This window comes from Cucumis melo, chromosome 1, assembly GCF_025177605.1.
Source record: "Cucumis melo cultivar AY chromosome 1, USDA_Cmelo_AY_1.0, whole genome shotgun sequence".
NCBI lineage: Eukaryota > Viridiplantae > Streptophyta > Magnoliopsida > Cucurbitales > Cucurbitaceae > Cucumis > Cucumis melo.
The window spans coordinates 18,396,801-18,416,642 of NC_066857.1; the positions used below are offsets into that span (position 1 = coordinate 18,396,801).

At 31.3% G+C, this 19,842-nt stretch overlaps 1 long non-coding RNA gene across 5 annotated transcripts; it reads right to left on the bottom strand.

Moving 5' to 3' along the window:
* Positions 1-1,087: 1,087 nt before the first annotated feature.
* Positions 1,088-4,503, bottom strand: LOC127149973 (uncharacterized). Of its 5 annotated transcripts, none has more exons than XR_007821893.1 (6): positions 4,250-4,502; positions 3,870-3,909; positions 3,501-3,649; positions 3,140-3,215; positions 2,029-2,224; positions 1,088-1,313 (listed from the first exon to the last, which is right to left on the bottom strand). It is a non-coding gene; the product is annotated as an uncharacterized LOC127149973 (long non-coding RNA). The 5 variants fall into 5 exon arrangements; XR_007821894.1 differs by having other exon boundaries at positions 3,501-3,676; XR_007821890.1 differs by having other exon boundaries at positions 3,501-3,909; positions 4,250-4,503.
* Positions 4,504-19,842: the final 15,339 nt, after the last annotated feature.

Sequence of the window (19,842 nt, forward strand, 5' to 3'; positions counted from 1 at the left end):
GGAAAAAAATTTCACTTAGCTAGAGAGTACTTTTTTGGCTAATTTCTCACGTAAGAGATCTTACGACTAGACCTTCAAACATGAATTTAAGAGCTTGCATGTATTTACTATTATGCATTGATGGTAGCTAAAATGCATAATGTGATGTTGTAGTTGATGAATGATATCATATGAGGATTATCATGTGTTATGGATATAATGATTATGGACTTTATGATTGATGTTTTATGTCATGTTTATATTGATTGTTACATGCTTTAAATCATGGTGTCTATTAACTTCGGCTATTAAGATGTGTACTTACATGTACGGTATCACTCGGGATCACCACCTTGCATAGAACTATGACTTTGTGCGTTCGGCGGGACCACCAGTTTGTTATATCATGTTTTATGAGTGGTTCGACGAGATCACTTACAAACGATATCATGTGTGTTTCTTTAGGTTCACAGACTGATGAGAGTGTTCCTTTGGGATCACTAGATTACGTGTGTTCCATCAGGTGCATAATAGTTTTTTGTGCCTCCCAATAGGAAGTTAGCACAAGTAGTAGGCCCCTTGTTGGGTATATTTTTATATTCACCTTCACTAGAAGAATTTTGGCCTTTAATGTCGGTTTAAAACCGACATTAAAGGCCTTTAATGTCACTTGGCAACCGACATCTTTGTGAGCGTTATTAAAGGCCTTTAATGTCGGTTGGGCTTTAATGTCGGTTTAAAAACGACATTAAAGGCCTCTTTAATGTCGGGTTAAAAACGACATTAAAGGCCTTTAATGTCAGTTTTCAACCGACATCTTTGATGGTGTTATTGATGCCCTTTAATGTCGGTTGGGCTTTAATGTCGGTTTAAAAACGACATTAAAGGCCTCTTTAATGTCGGTTTGTCAGTTTTCAACCGACATCTTTGATAGTGTTATTGAAGCCCTTTAATGTCGGTTGAACTTTGATGTCGGTTTAAAACCGACATTAAAGCCTAGTTTTTGGATTCATTTTTACAAATTTATTTTTATTTAATTGTCACATTATTGTCCTATAGACCGACATTGGATCAATGTAGATAAATATGTTTTTCACACGCCAACAAATCAATGAAATTCATATTATGTTAGAAACTATAATATTTGTCTTTTATACACAAAATAAAATCTTAATATTATGTATATACATTCTACAATAGTACATGAAAAATATTCTAATACAAGAATTAAATAATTAAAAATCCTAAATGCCTTCTCATTCTTCAATTTTCAACGGTCGCTTGGCAATCTCTGCACAATCGCTTAGCTTTCAACCCGATATGACTTCAATTATCTACAAACAATATCCAAATAAACCATTTATATAGAATAACAAAGCTGTTTGAAGTACTAAAATTGCAGAGAATGATGAAAAGTTTTTAAGATTTTATATCCACACCCCAATCCACATAACTCTCTTTAGTCTACCTCAGCCATCAGGCTTTCCTAAATCTCTTCAATCTATTATTAGAAATATTCCATAGATGCAATCATATACAATCCTTTTCCCAAATAAAAAAAAAAAAACATTTTATGTGGCAACCTATGAACTCTTGTAATTGATTAGCTCATAATATTGCCCGCCAAATGAATAATCAACATTTTTTTACATAACATTATTATGAAAACCAATATCAATCTATAAAGAAATAAGCAACATCAACACAATAAGTTGAAAAGTAAAGCAATCAATGAGACTGTAAGCATGAAACAACTTGAAATGGCTTTTAAGGACCCAAGCATTATAGATATATTATTTGCTTCTAGAGAATATTTGCCAAATTTTCACTCAAGAGTTAATAAAATAGTATGTGAAGCAAAGGAAACTAACAAACTTCTAAGCTCAAAGTTCATTATTGATAAAGAAAATATTAAGAAAGGAAATGGTAAGGAGGACACAAGTACTTGTGTGATCAAAGCCCAACAAAAAATATTAATAATAATTAATTAAACAATTAAATAATTAAATAAATAAAATAAAGAGTTCTGCAGGCACAAGCAATACTCACCACACTTGATTCCTGAACGTATAGTGCACTCCAAAGTAGGTCCAATTCTTTACCTTCTGCATTGGTATCTTGATCTACAGAACTAGAATCAGGACAATCAGAAACAAAGAGCGACATGATTGCATTCATAGCTTCACGAACCATCTCCTTCCCTTGATTAGCATTATCACATAAGGTAGAAATGTATATGACAAACCTACACAAGAAGCGACACTGTCAAACAGCTTCAACTGGCAGAATGATTATTTAGACACCATACTAAAGCTTGTGAAACAATGAAAATGATGAAAACAAAATTGTTTCAAAGAAGTGTGCGTGTGTGAGAGAGAGAGATATAGACATAGATATATGTCATAAAAATTTAAGATGATCCCATCAACCAAACTGCTCATAATAAATAAATGTTGAGACTAAGACTGTAATCAGTAGAAAGAAAACTTGAGCATAGTCCAAGCTAATGACAATGATTAATCAACCTGACATCCCTATCCATGAAATATATGCGAGACCAAGGAGATTTAAAACGATAGGGCAGAAAGAGATCTTGTAGCAATATAAAACAAATTCTAAAATTGTTATGCATCCCACCCATTTAGCCCATTGCAACGGCATTGAGCATGATTTACCACCACCACCTTTCATGAGTACCACTTTGAGGACGCAGAGCCCACAGAGCAGAGGGCTCGGTAGGTTAAACAATTTTATCTATACAAAAAAATTTGTTTAATATAGAAGTCGAAGGCTAACAAATTTTTATTGATCTAAAAAACGTAATATCTGTTAACATTCATTGCATTCAAAATTGAAGATTACCACTCATAGAAAATAGTTTATGGTGTCTAACCACTAAGGTTGGTGACGAAACATATTAAAACAGCACCTGCATGAGCCTGTAACTTAACAAAACACTCCCAAAAAATATAGATGGTCCCAATGCAAAGCCCTTGAGAATTTCTTAAAAAACAAGGTGGTCATTTTTTAGACAGAACAAGTGTATCAATTAAAAATAACTTCTCATTAATAAAAATGAAGTAAGAATAGATTAATAGAAAGAGAGGACAAGAAAATAGAAGATGACAATGAATTATTTCCAAACGTGAAATTAACTCACATATCCTCTGGGCAAACAGCTAAATTGCCACCTATCTGGAGAACCCGAACTGATGAAACTTGCTCAGGAAACAAAGCTACGATGGAGGAAGAAATTTGTCAATACTCTCCTGCTAAATGGTTTGATAACAAGTAAGCTGTATGTATAAAGAGCAAACAAACTATTATCCAAAACCACTCAAAAAAGTGGAAAAAAGAAAAGTCAACTAACATAGCCTGTTACATCATATACTTTGTCTACTAACATATCAAACCTCATTACAAAAGTTGAATATCTCAATGATAACTAACCAAAGAAGATCTAACTAAAGAAAGGCGCAAAAAAAAAAAAAAAAAAAAAAAAAAAAAAAACAGAAGTTCACCGATGATCTAGCCGGAGCTCGCCAGACCATGTTCTCCTGATCACCAAGAAGTTGTTGCGGATGACGGCCACCTCCACCGCCGCCACCTCCTCTGTTTCCTCCTGACCGGAAAATTCTGCTCAACCATTTCATCCACCCAGATTTTTTCTCTGCGTAAGAAGAGGAAGAAAAATCCCCTGTTCGTCAACAACGACGAAACCCAAGAAGAAGAATAAGGAAAAATCCCGAGCGAATAAAAAAAAACCCAAAACCCCAAACAGGTTCATTAACTGCAAATATTTCAAGATGTACTATATCAATCCATTTTCATCTCAATGGAAGAGTTGTTTAGTGCATTCCAAGTAGTCCACAAGAAAAAGAAAAACATACTATTATAATTCTAAACCTTGTCCTTTAATAGAGGCAGTACCTGTACAACAAAAAGAAGATGTTAATAAGAGTAAAATTTCAACCTTATCGTGGGAATGGAAGACAAAGATGAGTCAGGTAGCCCCTTCGATATTTAGCAGAAATGAAAAAAAAAATGAGAAACATTTATATTTTAATTAAGAGACTATCTAATATATAATATAAAATATAAAGAAGAAAAGTTGATCAACTAGGTAAAATAAGCATGGAATTTGCAATCGAATCACACAAATAAGTCAATAAGAAAGATTTTTAGCAAATGGTTCTCAATCTTCATCGGTCACGTTCTGCCAAAGGAGGGCTTAGAAGCAGTAGACAAGCAATAGACATAGTATAACAACCTGTGAGGGTCTGAAGAGACAACAAAGGAGCATTCCTCCATTTCCATTTCCATTTCGGCCATTTCCATTCCGCAAGAGTACTTGGTTCCAAGATCGATTCCGATCGCCGGACCTTCTCCTTTACCGACCATAGTAAATCTTCAAATCGTCGATGGAAAAAATAATCTACGAGCATAGGAAATGAAAGCAAGAAAATTTGATTGGTGGCTGCAGAATTTAGGGTTAGAAGATTTCAAAGTTAAAGAAGAGAGGAGGAGGAAGAAGAGAGGAGGAGAATTTATATAGAAATTTTAAGGAAAAAGAAAAGGTAAAGTAAGAGAGAGAAAAACTTGATTTTTTACCAAATTAAAAAAATTTAAAAAAAAATTACAAAGGGGCTTTAATGTCGGTTTTCAAAAAGGCGGATGTTTAATGTCGGTTTTAAACCGACATTAAAGCTCCTTCTTTAATGTCGGTTTAAAACCGACATTAAACATCCGCCTTTTGAAAACCGACATTAAAGCCCATTTTTCATTTTTTCCACCCGACATTAAAGGCCAGATTTGTTGTAGTGCTTTTTTATTTTTTAATATTTCAGGTAGAGGTAAAGTAAATGGAAAAGTAACGAGCAACGGGAAGGGTCCGTGAAATACCATATGAGGACTCAATTTTGCTTTGTTTTTCATTATTTGTTTTTAGTAATTTGATTTTAAACGTTTTATTTATTTATTAATTATTTACTTTATTTTCTATAAAATTTGATACATCCAGCTGTGGGGTATTCTTACTGATTTTGTTATTCGTATTTAAGATAAGATGATTTCAACTTAGTAAATAGAGGTGTGCCCTTACAAAAAGAAAAAAGCCACATTCTATAATTACAGCTGAGGATTCCAAAAGAAATTAAAGCCATCGCTGGCCAACGGTAGTCTAACATTACGAGTTTGTGATGAAAATTCATGATATTTGATGTCAAATAGTCAAATGTTTTCCAAACCCGTACGTCAGTTGGATGCCAAAAAGTATTTTATTGGATGGAAGTTGTTGCTCCCCACCCCCAACCATTAGAATGAAACTTGCAAGTTAAGTTGTTGGTGTGAAATCTCTTGATGATGTCTCATTCTTGTTTACTACTCCATCCATCTTCTAAGATATATATATTATTTGATATATATGCATTTTTGGAAAGTTAACTTTTTAAACTCTTCTTGTATCTTGTTAGACATTTCAATCTACCATCTTGACTGATGAGATATTGCTATAATTTATTTATTTTACACGACTTAAAGAATGACAAAAATCCTCACATAATTATTGTTTACCACAGTTGAATAAGATGGAAAAACTTGATCAATAACAAATTAGGATTGGCGAAAAGAATTTTTTTTCAATGATAGAGACAAGAAATTCATTTTTTATACCTTATCTTAAACTTATTCCAAATTTATTTCCGTTAATAAACAAATTAGATGAAGTACGTACATATATTACTTAAAATGATTAATTACAATACTGAAAATATTTTCAAGAACTAATTGTTTCAATTGTACTTAAGAATTAAAATATTCATACATATGTTAGATCAAATGTTCGACATTTTCTAATATTCAACATGAATACAAATATTCCAGGTGACTTGAAGAGTTCATCGATGGATTAGAGACATTTTTTTGTAATTTAAAAACCCAATTAAACACACGTAAATGTTTAGACTAAATTTGTTTATTTTATCTTGAACATATCATTTAAAATTTTGCTCTTGAAACTATTTTTAACAAACTAATCTTCTTTTATGACCTTTTATTTACAATTATATAACTTGTTGGAAGATATTTGAACTTATTTATTTATATATACATATATATGCGCAATGTGATTAATGATTACACATTCAAGAATTTAACATTTTCATAAGAGTATGTAACAACATTTGTAAAGCCACGAAAAAACTTTCTTAAATATAACAAACTAGTTAAATATTTACGGTTTGTGTAACAAAACCCATAAAATTAGTGTAACGTCCCAAAGTAAGTAATTTTAAGTTTAAGTATTGTAAGTTTAATTTTGAAAATTTTGTAATTCTGGATATTATTTGGTTAATTGGTTGATTTATTTGATTTATGAACATTGGATTTAATTAGATTTTTTTATTAGATATTAGGAAAATATCTAATTGTTATAGTGTTTGAAGTTTATGAATTAATTTGATTGTATTTGAGAAAATTTGATTAATGATTGTATAATTAATTAAATTTTGAAAATAAAATAATTATATTATGTGGATAATATAATTAGGTAGGGAAACCCATCATCTTCTTCAACCGAACTCTAAAAGAAAAAAGAAAACTCTAAAATTTTTCCATCAACCCTAGCCGCCGCTCACCTCCGCTGTCGCTCTCCTCTGTCGTCAGCCACCATGTCCGTCACACTCCTCTATCGTCAGCTGCTACCCTTACCCAAACCTGCGCGCAAGATTCGTGCCGCGCAGCCACAACCTGAGTCGATTTACCGCCCTGAGCTTTCAGCCGCAGATCCGAGGCAAGTCTCACCGCCGTCTGTCGTTTCGTGTGTCGCCGTCGAAGCCCAGCCAGCCGCAATTCGCGTTTCGTCGGCCACCGCAAGTTGATCTGTCAAGTCGAACGTCATCACGTATCCAGTTGTCTCCATCGGTCCGCGTGAACCATTGTCGGAGCTTCACCCAGTCGCGTCGGTGAACGCCGCAAACCCGAGCAACACATTCACTCGTGTTGTCCGGAGCCATACCCGAGTCGCGTCAGTCGCCCTCGTGAAGTCTGAGCCGTGTGCGTGCCTGTACAAGCTACCGAGTCGTCCGCGATTCTTAACTTGAGCCGATCTGAGCCATCTATCCATTTTTGAGTCGCCAAGCCTATTTTTCCCTTTTCACCTATAATTTTGGTAAGTTTGATTGGATTTTTGGCATACCCATCAAAGATTAATTTTTGGACCCTAATTGAATTGATTTTGGATGATTTAGTTAAACTTTATCCGAAAGCTTGAGCTGTGGGTTTTCCCTAAACCAAGGATAAATTTGGGTTCATCTTCAACTTTGGTAAGTGGAAATAATTGGAATTTAGTCCCTAGGCGATTATCAATTAATTTATTTTAATTTTTAGTTATTGGGTTCACTTGTGTTTAGGACTTGACTGTTGGGAAGCTTGGCCGTGACTGTTAGGATAATTTTGGTTTGAGCTAATCTCCAGGTAAGAGATTCTACTACTAGACCCTTGAACTGAATTTAAGTGACCGTATATATTTATGGTAATGCATAAATGATAGCCAAAATGCATAACTAGATGTTATTAACAATGACTGTCATTATATGGATGTTTGATGATGATAATTGTTACCATGTTTATTACTGTTAGTATATTGATGATGACGAATGTGTTATGTCCTTGATGACAATGTTTGATTGAAATGACATGATCGATACTTATGTCATGCTTATGATAATGTATGTTTTATTACATGCTATGGTTAGGTTGTGCTGTTAGCTTTAGCTATTAGAGTCGTACCCACATGGGTGTCTTTCGGGATCACCACCTTTTATAACTGTGTAGTCCGACGGGACCACCAGTCTAGTATAACATAGACATAGACATGATTATGAGCGACTCGAGGGGTCACTCACAACCCGACTGTCTTAGTGTTTCCTTCGAGTACACTAAAGACCAGTTGTCCTAGGTGTTCCTTTGGGTTCATCAAAGACCAGATATGTTCCTACGGGATCACAGATTGTACGTGTTCGGGAACGTGCCAGTTTAGGGGTACCACTTTATAGAACTCTAATAGGAAGTTAACAGCCACCTAGTGGGACTAGCTAGTAATGGGTCCCTTACGGAGTATATTTTTATACTCCCTCTTTCTTGTTTAATTTTTCAGGCAGAGGTAGAGGTAAGAGCAGAGAGAAGCTGGCGAATGACAAGAAGTGACCGTGATGAGCCATAGGAATCTTTTTGCTTCCACATTATGATATTGATCAGCTGCACTTTTTACTTTATTTTATTATTTATTTATTTTCTTCTTAAAAACTAGACAGGACCCGAGTTAGGATTTTATTGAATTTTATCTTTACATACTTTTGTTTGTGATTTTTAATGAGTATTTGAGGTTTTGTTTTATTTTTTTATTTTTAAATTTAAGAAATTTTACTTATCTTTTAATTAGTAATGACTTTGGCTTAGTACAAGAAGTTGGGTCGTTACAATTAGTCATTTTTTAAATATTTCAGGTTTGCTCTTCCATATTTTTATCCTTGATTTTTTTATCATCTTCCTCTATACTCTTCTTTTTGAGTTGTGATTTCTTCCATTTTTTTTTAAGATTTGGGTAACCAAATCTATTTCTTTCTATCGTCTTTCTTGTTTTTCTCTCTTTTTTTAGGTGTGTGCATGTCTTTCTTCCTCTTTCTTCTTTTTTCCTTTTTTGTTTTTATTCATTCACTTCATGCATCGTATCGTCTTTCTTCTTTTCTTTTTTTATGTTTAGATTAGGTAACCTAATCTGGTGGTGTATTAGAATCTTGAAAAAATTGGTTACAAAATATAAGAATTGAGAAAACAAATCTAAACAATCATGTACCAAATCAAATCTAAACGATCGTGTACCAAATCCGTTACCAAATCTAAACGTTGAGCCTCTTGGCTTTTTTCCATTTTTGAAATTTTTCTATAAAGTGTAAATATTTCGTCGGTTTTTTTATATTTTTTAAAAGATCCCTTTAGAATATATATATAAACACATAGCAAAAATAATCTACTATTTCATTTTAAAATAATTTCTAAAACTTATCATTTAAGATCAATTTTACTATATATATATATGAATTCTATTTATATATTAAAAAGTTAAGTTCCAAACCCAAGTTTAAACGCTTGTGAAAATTAATACATATCTTTGACATGATTATTTAGCATAATCGAAACTACTACAAATGGAGAAAAAATGCAAACAACTAATTAAACCCAACTATTGTTTTGTAGTTTCTTGGACTCCTGATTTTCAAAGCATGACTGATTTATTTCATTTCATATGATACTCATACTTTTCCAATAATAAAAACAAACCCCACATCAAAAAAAAAAAAAAAGCATTTGTAAAAATAGAAAAAAAAAATTTGATAAAAGAGCTTATGTCACTACATTTTATAAATTGTAAAAGTAATTAATTAAAAAACAGATAGTTGTTTGATATATCTAATAACTTGTCATATTTACAATACGTAAAAAAGTGGTATTATGGATTATTTTTTTCTAAATTTGTTTTGTCATCTAATGCATTTTCCTAAAGAAAAAACATATTTAATTAACTCTCATTTAGATGTCCATTAGAAAAAAATTTCTAAAAATATGTTTAGATATATACCATGAGTTGCACACATCCCTTGTTGTCTCACTCTATTTTCCGATTACCATTTGTCAAACATCTAATTGTTTTCGTTTTTAAACTGAATTATAAAACTATACAGTTGGTCTTTTTAACTAGTAGATCAACAAGTTAGAATCTAGTTATTGTACATAGTTTAATAAAACCTCATTAAAAAGTTTTGTGATTTTTTATAAACTCTCGAATAGGAAAAATTATTTAGTGTTGGAATTTTGTCAAAAAGATTTTATGAGATTGTCTTTTAGTTCAAAAAAGATAAAAGATCCTCCTTTATTTTAGAAATCTTGCTAATTATCTTTGAAGAAATAAGATTTATACATATAAATCTTATATGTATAAATAGGACTTTCGAATACAGGGTTTGCGGGCAGACATATACTAAAAAGATTATTCATGGCTAAAGGTTAATGAAGAATTGATTGCAAAAGCTGCAGAAGCTGCAGGAACGAAAAGACAGTATGATCTTATGGCTATAAGATCAGCATGTTGATCTAAGTTGATATTGTTGATGAGCAATGAAAAGGACAAGACAGTGGTTTGCATGATCACAGTAATCTTTAGAAGTATATAAAGATATCGTCGAAGACATTTACTCTTGCATTTAGGGGAGCCTGAAGTCAGACATCATTGAGAAGAGTTACTCATACATTCAAGGGGAGCCTGAAGTCAGACATCATTGAGGAGAGTTACTGGGGAACCTGAAGTTTGAAGCTAATATGCATGTTATATAGTCATATAGTTGAATAGAGTACATATGTTGTATCGATGTATATTGACTAAAGTGAATCTTAATAAAATTACTCATTAGGGCTATGCGTAGCTCCTCAGACGTAGGCAACATTGACCGAACTGGGTTACCAAAATTTCTTGTGTTATTCTCTTCTGATGTCCCTCTAGCTATTACAGTTGTTATTAGCTTTAGTATTAACTGAAGGTTTAATTGATTATCTCACTGTTTTTTCATTTAGGACGATAAAACCTAATTTGTTGTTTAAATTTTTATTAATTAAAGTAAAAGATGGACATGTTAAAGTATCTAGCAACACTAACTACAATGTTCTTGAGGTATTAAATGAGTAGATTAAAATTATGTAAATTAAAGAAGAAATCTAGAAATATTCTAGAGTTTTAGGATAAAAAATTCTAGAGAATTTTTTTAGATAAGGATAAGAGAAATACCTAAAATTATGCAAATAAATATCTAGAACAGGTAGAATTCAAGAGAAGTCTTTTGGCTTAGGCTTCAAGGAATTTATTCCAATAAATAGGAGACGTGATCATTACTTGTAAACTAGACAAATCAAAGCAAATAAACAAAGAGAGGAATTCCTTTCCAAATGAGTATCTCATTCTTTAATGTCAATTTCTTTGACATGACAAAGTCTAAAATATTGATAGAGAAAAAAAAAGATCTAATAATTATGAGGCTGTGGATTTTCCATCAATTCCTACAATATATTGAATTCTGAAAAGGAAGAGTGTGAGGATAAGTTTGATTCTCAGGCAAATGGAGAGCATCCTATTCAATATGAGAAATCTTCTAGTTTGAACTTTTGGTCATGGGACAAAATACCAATAACATAATTAATATAAAAAAAAAAAAAAACAAAATATTTATGGAAAAGAACTTTAATTAAAATTTTCTCACTTTTAAAATGTCTGATTGTATCAATTCGAATATAACTGATTATATAAAAACTGCCAATTATCATTTTATATATCAAAAGGTGATGGCTTGATCTTCCAACAATTTTTTAGTTAAAAGAAAAACTCACTCCACCTTATTTAAGTTAATCAAATGAAAACAAACTTGTGGTTTTTAAATTGTCAATATAATATGAAATTTATGTCCACTTTTTAATTTAATATAATATGTTTTTAGTTTCACTTTTTAAGAATTTAATTTTGAAAATTAATCTTTTATTAAAAACAAAAATTAATCTTCCACTGCTATCCAAAATATTTTTTAAATGTTTCAAATTTTATTTTATACCGTTTTTTATTTATGAGTTCAAATAAAAGTAATTTTTATGGAGTTTTCTTCTCTACCCAATCACAATTGATGATCTAGAATAGTATATTTGGACATCATTTGTTTCAAACTTCCTACAGAGATGATTAATCTTTTGAGTCAATTGATAATTGATAATTTGACTGTTGTAACAAATCTCAAATGGATCAAATCTATCTCCAAAATCCGAATCCTAGGCTTAAGATGTTTATAAAATCTTAAATTACTTTTATAATTTAAATTAGTTAACTCTTTGTTTAATTAAATAAAAAAGGACTTAAACTCGATGTTACAAGCAATGGATATACATAAAAATCCAAATAAACAAAAATAATTGAAGTCAAAAATAAAATAGACGTTATGATTGTGATCATTTTTGTAATTTATTAATTATTTTTTCTATAAAAAGGTAAACGATTAATAAATTGTTGTTTGATGATAATTCTATTGAAAAATATTTTTTATCATTTGAAAATCATAGAAATTTAAACAGCTTTTACGTGTATTGCACGTATAGTATGATGTATTGTTTCCTCTCTTTCTTAGGGTGTGGTGTTATATATATATATAACTTTATGTTCTTACTTTTATTATATCATTTGAAATTTAACTCATATTTTTTAATTATGAAAAGTTAATAATTATAAGCATCTTATGCATGCTTTGTTTCTAAAGTTATTTTTCAAATAATCTTAACTATTCTGAAAAATAAGCTTTATGTGGGTAATTGTAATATATATATATATATATATATATATAAAACACCTTTCATAATTCATTTTAAGTACATCTCGAATAAGTTCGATATCGAGATCAAAATAAAAATTTTACTTCTTTTAATAGCACATTCAAGAATAAATCAATTTCTTAGCTTTAACTTTCTATCTTGGCTCTAACAAAAATCACTAATTTGATAGTCAATTTTAACACTTATAAAAGTTTTTCTTTGGTCTTGATCGAGATAGCGTTAACGCGTGCTAACTAAAAATGTGCTATTTATGGAAGATGAAATCTTATTTCTGCTATTTCCAACCTTTATCCAAATTTTAATCTAATCTGTTTTATTTTAAAATAGTGATTAATATTTTAAGAATATGAGTGTACGTAATTTGGTGGGATTGATTAGAATTTTATAAAATGAAAATTATTTTAATTTTAAGTATTAGAATAAATTAAGTTGAACGGTGATTATTAGGTGGGAGGTTGATAATTTTATAACTATACAGAGGACAACTAAGTCTCAAATAATTCTCAACTACCTTTTGCCAAAAACAAAAAATAATTCTCAACTACCTAACAATAATAATATAAATTATTCCTTATTACCAATTATTAAAAATTTTAAAACCCACCATAACAATAAATAAATAAATATGTATATGTAGCTATGTATATGAGTTTTTTTAAAATATATATAACAAACCAACAAAATATTTATAATGTATAGAACAATTTTGAAAACGAAAAAAGTCATAAGTCCAAGATGGAAAATACCAAAAATGTTCTATTCAACACGTGATTAACTGGCCACACGTGCGTGTGTAATTCTTCGTCTGGACGATCATGATGCACGATCGTATAGGAAATGATACATAATCGTATAGGTAGTATAACACCGGTGACACACACATATGTAGTTTTTCTTTTAAATGATCATATAAGCGATCATGTAAGAAAAATGATGTAGTTCTTTTTAATGATGGAAAAAATGTTTCGTGTAATTCTTCTTCTAAACGATTATGATACACAATCGTGTAGTTTTTTTTTAACGATGGAAAAAATGCTTCAAATCTAAACGATCGTTTAGATCATATCAAAATGATATTTAAACGATCTTGATATTCTAGAAGAGAAGCTGTAGAGATAGAAGAAAAAAAGAAAAAGAAAATGAATAAAAATAGAGAAAGAAAATCTTAGAAGAAATTTGTATTTTATTTACTCAAAAGAAAATGAACGGATGAGCTAAAGAAATCTGGAATAAAAATAAAAATAGAAGAAGAAAGAGAGTTGAAGAAATCTGGAAGAGAAGATGAATAAATCGCAAAAAAGAAGAAGAAAGAGAAGTGGCGAATCCTTTAAAATATCAAGGACAAATTTGGAATTTATGAAAATTTTCTACCCGGCTTCATGGACTTTTTAATTTTGTTACCCGAGCAGTAAATATTTTGGTGTTTTGTTATATTTTAAAAAATTAACATATATATATATATTAAACCATCACTTTAAAAGAAAATTTAAATTTTCACTAACAACATTGTAGAAAAGTGACAAATATTTAAGATGTTAAAATGGGTTTTTTAAGTTAAGTGCAAAATTGTAATTATGCCTCAATGACAATTTTGAAAATATGCAATTCTTATTTACTCTTCCTTTAGGTTTTATGTGTGAAAAGAAAAATAATGGAATGAGAGAAAGAGGTGCAGCCGACCGTCACATTAAAGAGAGAGAGACGTTGAACGAGAGAGATGGACAGCGTACTAAAGGTCGACGTCCGCGGCGATTTTCGACAAGAGAAAAGGCTGCATCTTTTGGGTCACGATTCTTTAAGCAGCAACAGCGAGGTTGACGACGTTGAGTCTTTGTTTTTCAGGCATTTGGGACGTGTTTCGACGTGTTCAGCGACATTCTTCTGACATTCTCGCGGTGAGGTTCGACGACGACGCTAGTGTGTACTGACGTTGTCATTTTTCTGACGGGTTTTGGTGGTGAAGGGGTTCTGTCGTGGTCACTCAGTTGTACAGTGGTTGTTCTACATTTGGGTCTCAAATTCAGAGGTATGCTTCAGCACGTGTCTCTCATATTCTTGTCGTGGTTTGGGTTGACGGTATAGTTGGGTTTGTCTTGATTAATTACAGATTGCTAATTAAGTTGATATCTGTATTTTGTATCTTGATTGATATTGCTCTTAGTAAATCCCTCCATGCTGGTTCTCAAAGTGGATGTGGACAAAATTGGTCGAACCACTATATATTGTGTCGTTTATTCTTTTATTGCTTACTTTGTGGTTATCTGGTTATTGCGTGCTAGTTGGTTAGGCGCTACATACTCTGATTTAGTGTAGGAATTTGTAACTAGTGGTATCAGAGCTCCATTCAATCTAAAGGAGATTTAGGTTTTATGTAGTAGTTCGCAGTTGGCATATCTTGGTGAAATCATTTTTTTGTAAAAATGGCTTTGACGCGGTTTGAAGTGTCTAAGTTTAATAGGAATGATGATTTCGCTCTTTGGAGGAAAAAGATTAGAGCTATTTTGGTTCAACATAAAGTAGTAAAAATCTTAGATAAAAAGATACTTCAAAAAAATATTACAGAAAGTGAAAAAAGGGATATAGATGAAATGACCTATTCAACAATCCTTATGTATCTGTCAGACAATCTTCCCTCCTTTAACAACTTTCGTCCTCGAAAGTTCTAATCTTTGAACAACTTGGGATACTTGGCTCTCACGTCTTAATTAATAACAATTTCTACCAAATTTCAAAATCTTTAATTAAATACACACACCCATGTATATATATTTAATTAATCCAACACGAAACAACCGAATATATTCCTTAACTTTGAAGTCCACTTAATGTAATACCCATAATAAGTTCCTTAAATTTATTGGGTGTTACAACTACTACAAGAGAGTTGTGGAAAAAGCTAGAGAGCCTTCACTTGACAAAGTCCTTGCCAAATAAATTATATCTAAAGGAGAAATTCTTTTGATATAAGATGGACCAAAGTAAAAGCTTAAAAGAGAACCTAGATGAATCTCAGAAGATTATAGTTGATCTCAATAACATTGGTGAGAAGATGTCAGATAGGAATCAAACAGTGATTCTTTCAAATTCATTACCAGAAACATATCAAGAGGTTAAGGCATCTATTAAATATGGTTGGTATTCATTGACCATGAGTATAGTGTTGGATGCCTTGAAGACTAGAAATCTCGAAATTAAGAAAGAAAGCAAGGATAGTGAGTTACTCATGGCTAGAGGAAGAAGTGACAAAAAGAGCTGGAAAAACAAAGAAAAGAGTTCCTTTGTCATAAAGAACACTTTAAGAAAAACTGCCCTTTGAATAAGGGCAGGGAAGCATCAAGTAACAAGCATGCAGTTGAGGTATGATTTAGGGTATGATTCATTAGAGGTTCTGATGGTGTCTCACAGGGATATACAGGATGCTTGGATCATGGATTCAGGGTGCACATTTCACATAACTTCTAATCAGGATTTTTTTATTAACTTTCAGAAAAGGGATGAGGGAGAAGCCTTATTGGGTGATAATGGTACCTATGATGTAAAAGGAACTAGTTCAATTCAAATTGCAACACACAACGGGATGATCAGAATCCTTACTAATGTGAGGGATGTTTTAGAATTCAAACGTAATCTAATATCTCTTGGTGAATTAGATAGATCAGGTTATACCATAAAATTTTATAATGGAATTATGAAAGTTACCAAGGTTTCTTTAGTTAAACTGAGGGGAACATTGGGGAATGGTCTGTATGTGTTGGAAGGTACTATAGTTTCAGGTAGTGCTACTATGACATAGAGCAACAGAAACAACAGACAGTTGATCATGTTGTGACAAAGGTCAGATTTGATTCTGGAGTTTGACCACATGTAAAGGTTCAGATGTATCTAGTGATCAGTTACTTCTAGTTTCACAAACAGAGGCTATAGATCAGTCTAAATTTGATCTATACAGTCTCAATAGAAGAGGACTTTGATTGATGAGGGAGTTTGCAGTGATAATATTGCATCTGATTCGAAGAAACAACGGAAGGACGCTATAAAAGCGGAGTTGTTCATTTTGCGAAAGAATAATACATGGTCATTAGTTATAAAGCCTCCTATTCAGAAACTCATTCAACCAAAGTGGTTTTAGCCAGGAGGTGACAGTAAGACTAGGTATAAGGCTAGGTTGGTAGCCAAAGTTCTTCTAGCTCATAGGTTTAAATACCGGTCAAATGAGTTGAAGGTTAATTTTGGATGATAGGGTGATTGGGAGAATCATTTTGGTGTCTTAAATAGTTTGTCATGAGGGAGATTTGTAACAAAGTGACAAATATTTAAGAGGTTTAAAATAGGTCTTTTAAGTTGAGGGAAAAACTGTAATTATGCCTCAATGGCAATTTTGAAAATATGCACATCTTCTTTACTCTTCCTTTAGGTTTTATGTGTGAAAAAAAAAGAAGGGGTTGAGAGAAAGAGGTGCAACCGACAGTCACCATAAGAGAGAGAGATGTTGAACGAGAGAGACAGATGGCGTATTATAGGTCGACATCCGCGACAATTTTCGGAAAGAGAGAAGGTTGCAGCTTTTGGGTCACGATTCTTCGAGCAGCAACAGCGAGGTTGACGACGTTGGGTCTTGGGTTTTGGGCATTTGGGACGTGTTCTAACGTGTTTTAGCGGCATTCTTTTGACATTCTCATGGTGAGGTTCAACAACAACGCTAGTGTGTACTTACATTGTCGTTTTTCTGACGAGTTTTAGTGGTGAAGGGGTTTTACCGTGGTCACTTAGTTGTGCAGTGGTTGTTCTACAATTGGGTCTCAGATTCAAAGGAATACTTCAATCCGTGTCTCTCATATTCTTGTCGTGGTTTGGGTTGATGGTATAGTCGGGTTTGTCTTGATTAATTACAAATTGCTAATTAAGTTGATATTTGTAATTTGTATCTTGATTGATATTGCTTTTAATAAATCCCTCCAAGCTAGTTCTTAAAGTGGATGTAAACTGAATTGGTTGAACCAATATACATCTTTGTGTCGTTTATTCTTTTATCACTTACTTTATGGTTATCTGGCTATTGTGTTCTAGTTGGTTTGGCGTTGCATACTTTGATTTAGTGTAGGAATTCGTAACAAACATAATAAAAAAAAATTCTTTGGTAAAAATGTTAAAGTTAATTGTAATGATTTATAATTTATTTTCCATTTAAAGGTGATAAAAATTGAAAAAGGTTGCATGAATTTAAAAAGAAGAACAATTATGTCCAAAGGAATTGATTAGGGAAAAAGAAAAAAGTGATTATATAATTTAGAAGCAATGATAATTCTATATAACAATAATATCATTATAATCATAGCATCTTAATCAATAAATAGATTGGATTATGAAAACTAAATATTAGAATCCAATGAAGAATGATTATTTGAAATATTGGGAAAAGTGATTCGTTGAGTGGAGAGTGACTTCGTTTTGGTCATAGAATCATAAAAATGCAATGGCAAATCATATATTAACCAAATTTGATAGTTTGAAAGTCAAATCTTTGATAATATATGTATTTTGGCATAATCAGCAATAATATCAAAATATGATATCAACCAATGGTCAATTATTTCATACATGAAAACTTTTTAAAATCATTTTCAAATTTTATGCCAATTGAAAATCAAAGGCCATTAATTGATGCTACCTAATTACATGGTGACGTTGAAATATCATAGATCAATTAAAAATAAGATGTACTTTTGAAAGCTCTTTGGCCAAATAGCAAATTAAATTCAAATATGTAGTACCAAGAAAAGTGTTTAGGTGTTAAAATCTAAGAGATAAAAAGAAACTTTGTTCGTTAATCCATATATAAATTAATCCATCAATTACCATAATTATTAATAAACTAGAATTGCCACATTAGTAACCTGTATTTAGAAAATTGTTTTATTTGAGATAGATTATGATAGACTCAAATATATATCGATATAGTAATGAATACGTATTGTAACACATTGAGTTTAAAAGGGGTATATGAATAAACTGATATCACATTTGAATGAGAGGAAGCCTGAGGACATGAAAGCAAGGTTAAGAAAGATGTAAAAGAATTAAGAGCTACTACATATATCATCAAGGTGCACCTTCTTTTTCGTTGGTTTGATAATAGGAACTCCAAAGTTAAATATGTTTAGCTTGGAGTAATTCTATGTTAGATGATCTTTTGGGAATTTTCTTAGGATGCATGTGAGTGAGGACAAAACATGTTGAAAAAACTCGTGTTGGTTTGTAGAGAGAACTTTCATTCTAATAAGCCTTTAAGACAAGTAAGAATGATGCTGCCAGATTGCAGGGGATGTAAGGGAATATCGGGGATCTAAATTTCGAATCCTAAGCCAGAGTTGTTACATTTATAGATGTTCATGTATAGGTTAGCTGATTTTGTTATATTTGAAAGCACTATTAAGTATTTTATAGAAAAGATATATTTGTAATTAGTTTTATAAAAAACATGCACCCTTTAAAATTTTAAACACCAGAGTTTTACCCATAATTAAACAAAATGGTTAAGGACGTAGTTTTAAGAAATCAGTATTTATGAGTTGGTGAAACATAGCCAACACTACATAATTGATAATAAAATAAATATAATTGTAAAATAATAATAATAAACAAACAAACAAATAAATAAATAAATAACTACATTTTGATTAAAAAGAAAAAAAAGAAGTTATTTTGAAACATGTTGATTAAAAAGGATGGATGCTTAGCTTAGTGGCCATCTCAAAACATGGCTTTGACCTAAATTTCAATACAGAAGATTTATTACCAAAGTTCAACACTCATCACCTATTTAATCAAATGGTTACTTCAATTGGCACACCACTTCATTCTTATTAACCTATATAAACAAACCCACCACAAATATTTAGAAATTACCATGAAAATATCAAAAATACCCTGTGAACAATGTGCATTATCAAATCTAAACGATCCTCTACAAACACACAATTAATATTACCATACAAATACATAATCCAAATACACAATTAATTTTAATCTCCTCCTTATTTTACCCTTCAATATTCATTTGTTATGCATAATCTAAATATTAAAGAAATTTTCTAAACTTCATCGGTCACAAAGGCATAGCATTTAAGAATTTAGACAATCCATAAAACGAATAAATTATAAATCAAATAAACTAATAATTAATGTCTCAAATGATGAATGAAGGAGTGAATATATATGTACTACATTAGTACTAGCAATATCTTTTTTTGAATAACGATATAAATGACAAAATATATAATGATCTAATCGTTTTTTTTATTGTACTAATAAAAAAAAAAAATAATGCTTCGTCAAATGGTAAATTAGTAGTTTATGAACCATGGTATAATTAAGTTTAGCTAACCAAATTAATTTGTGTCTCAGTATTTGAATATTTTCAAAGATGAGAGAAAGAGAGAGAGAGAGAGA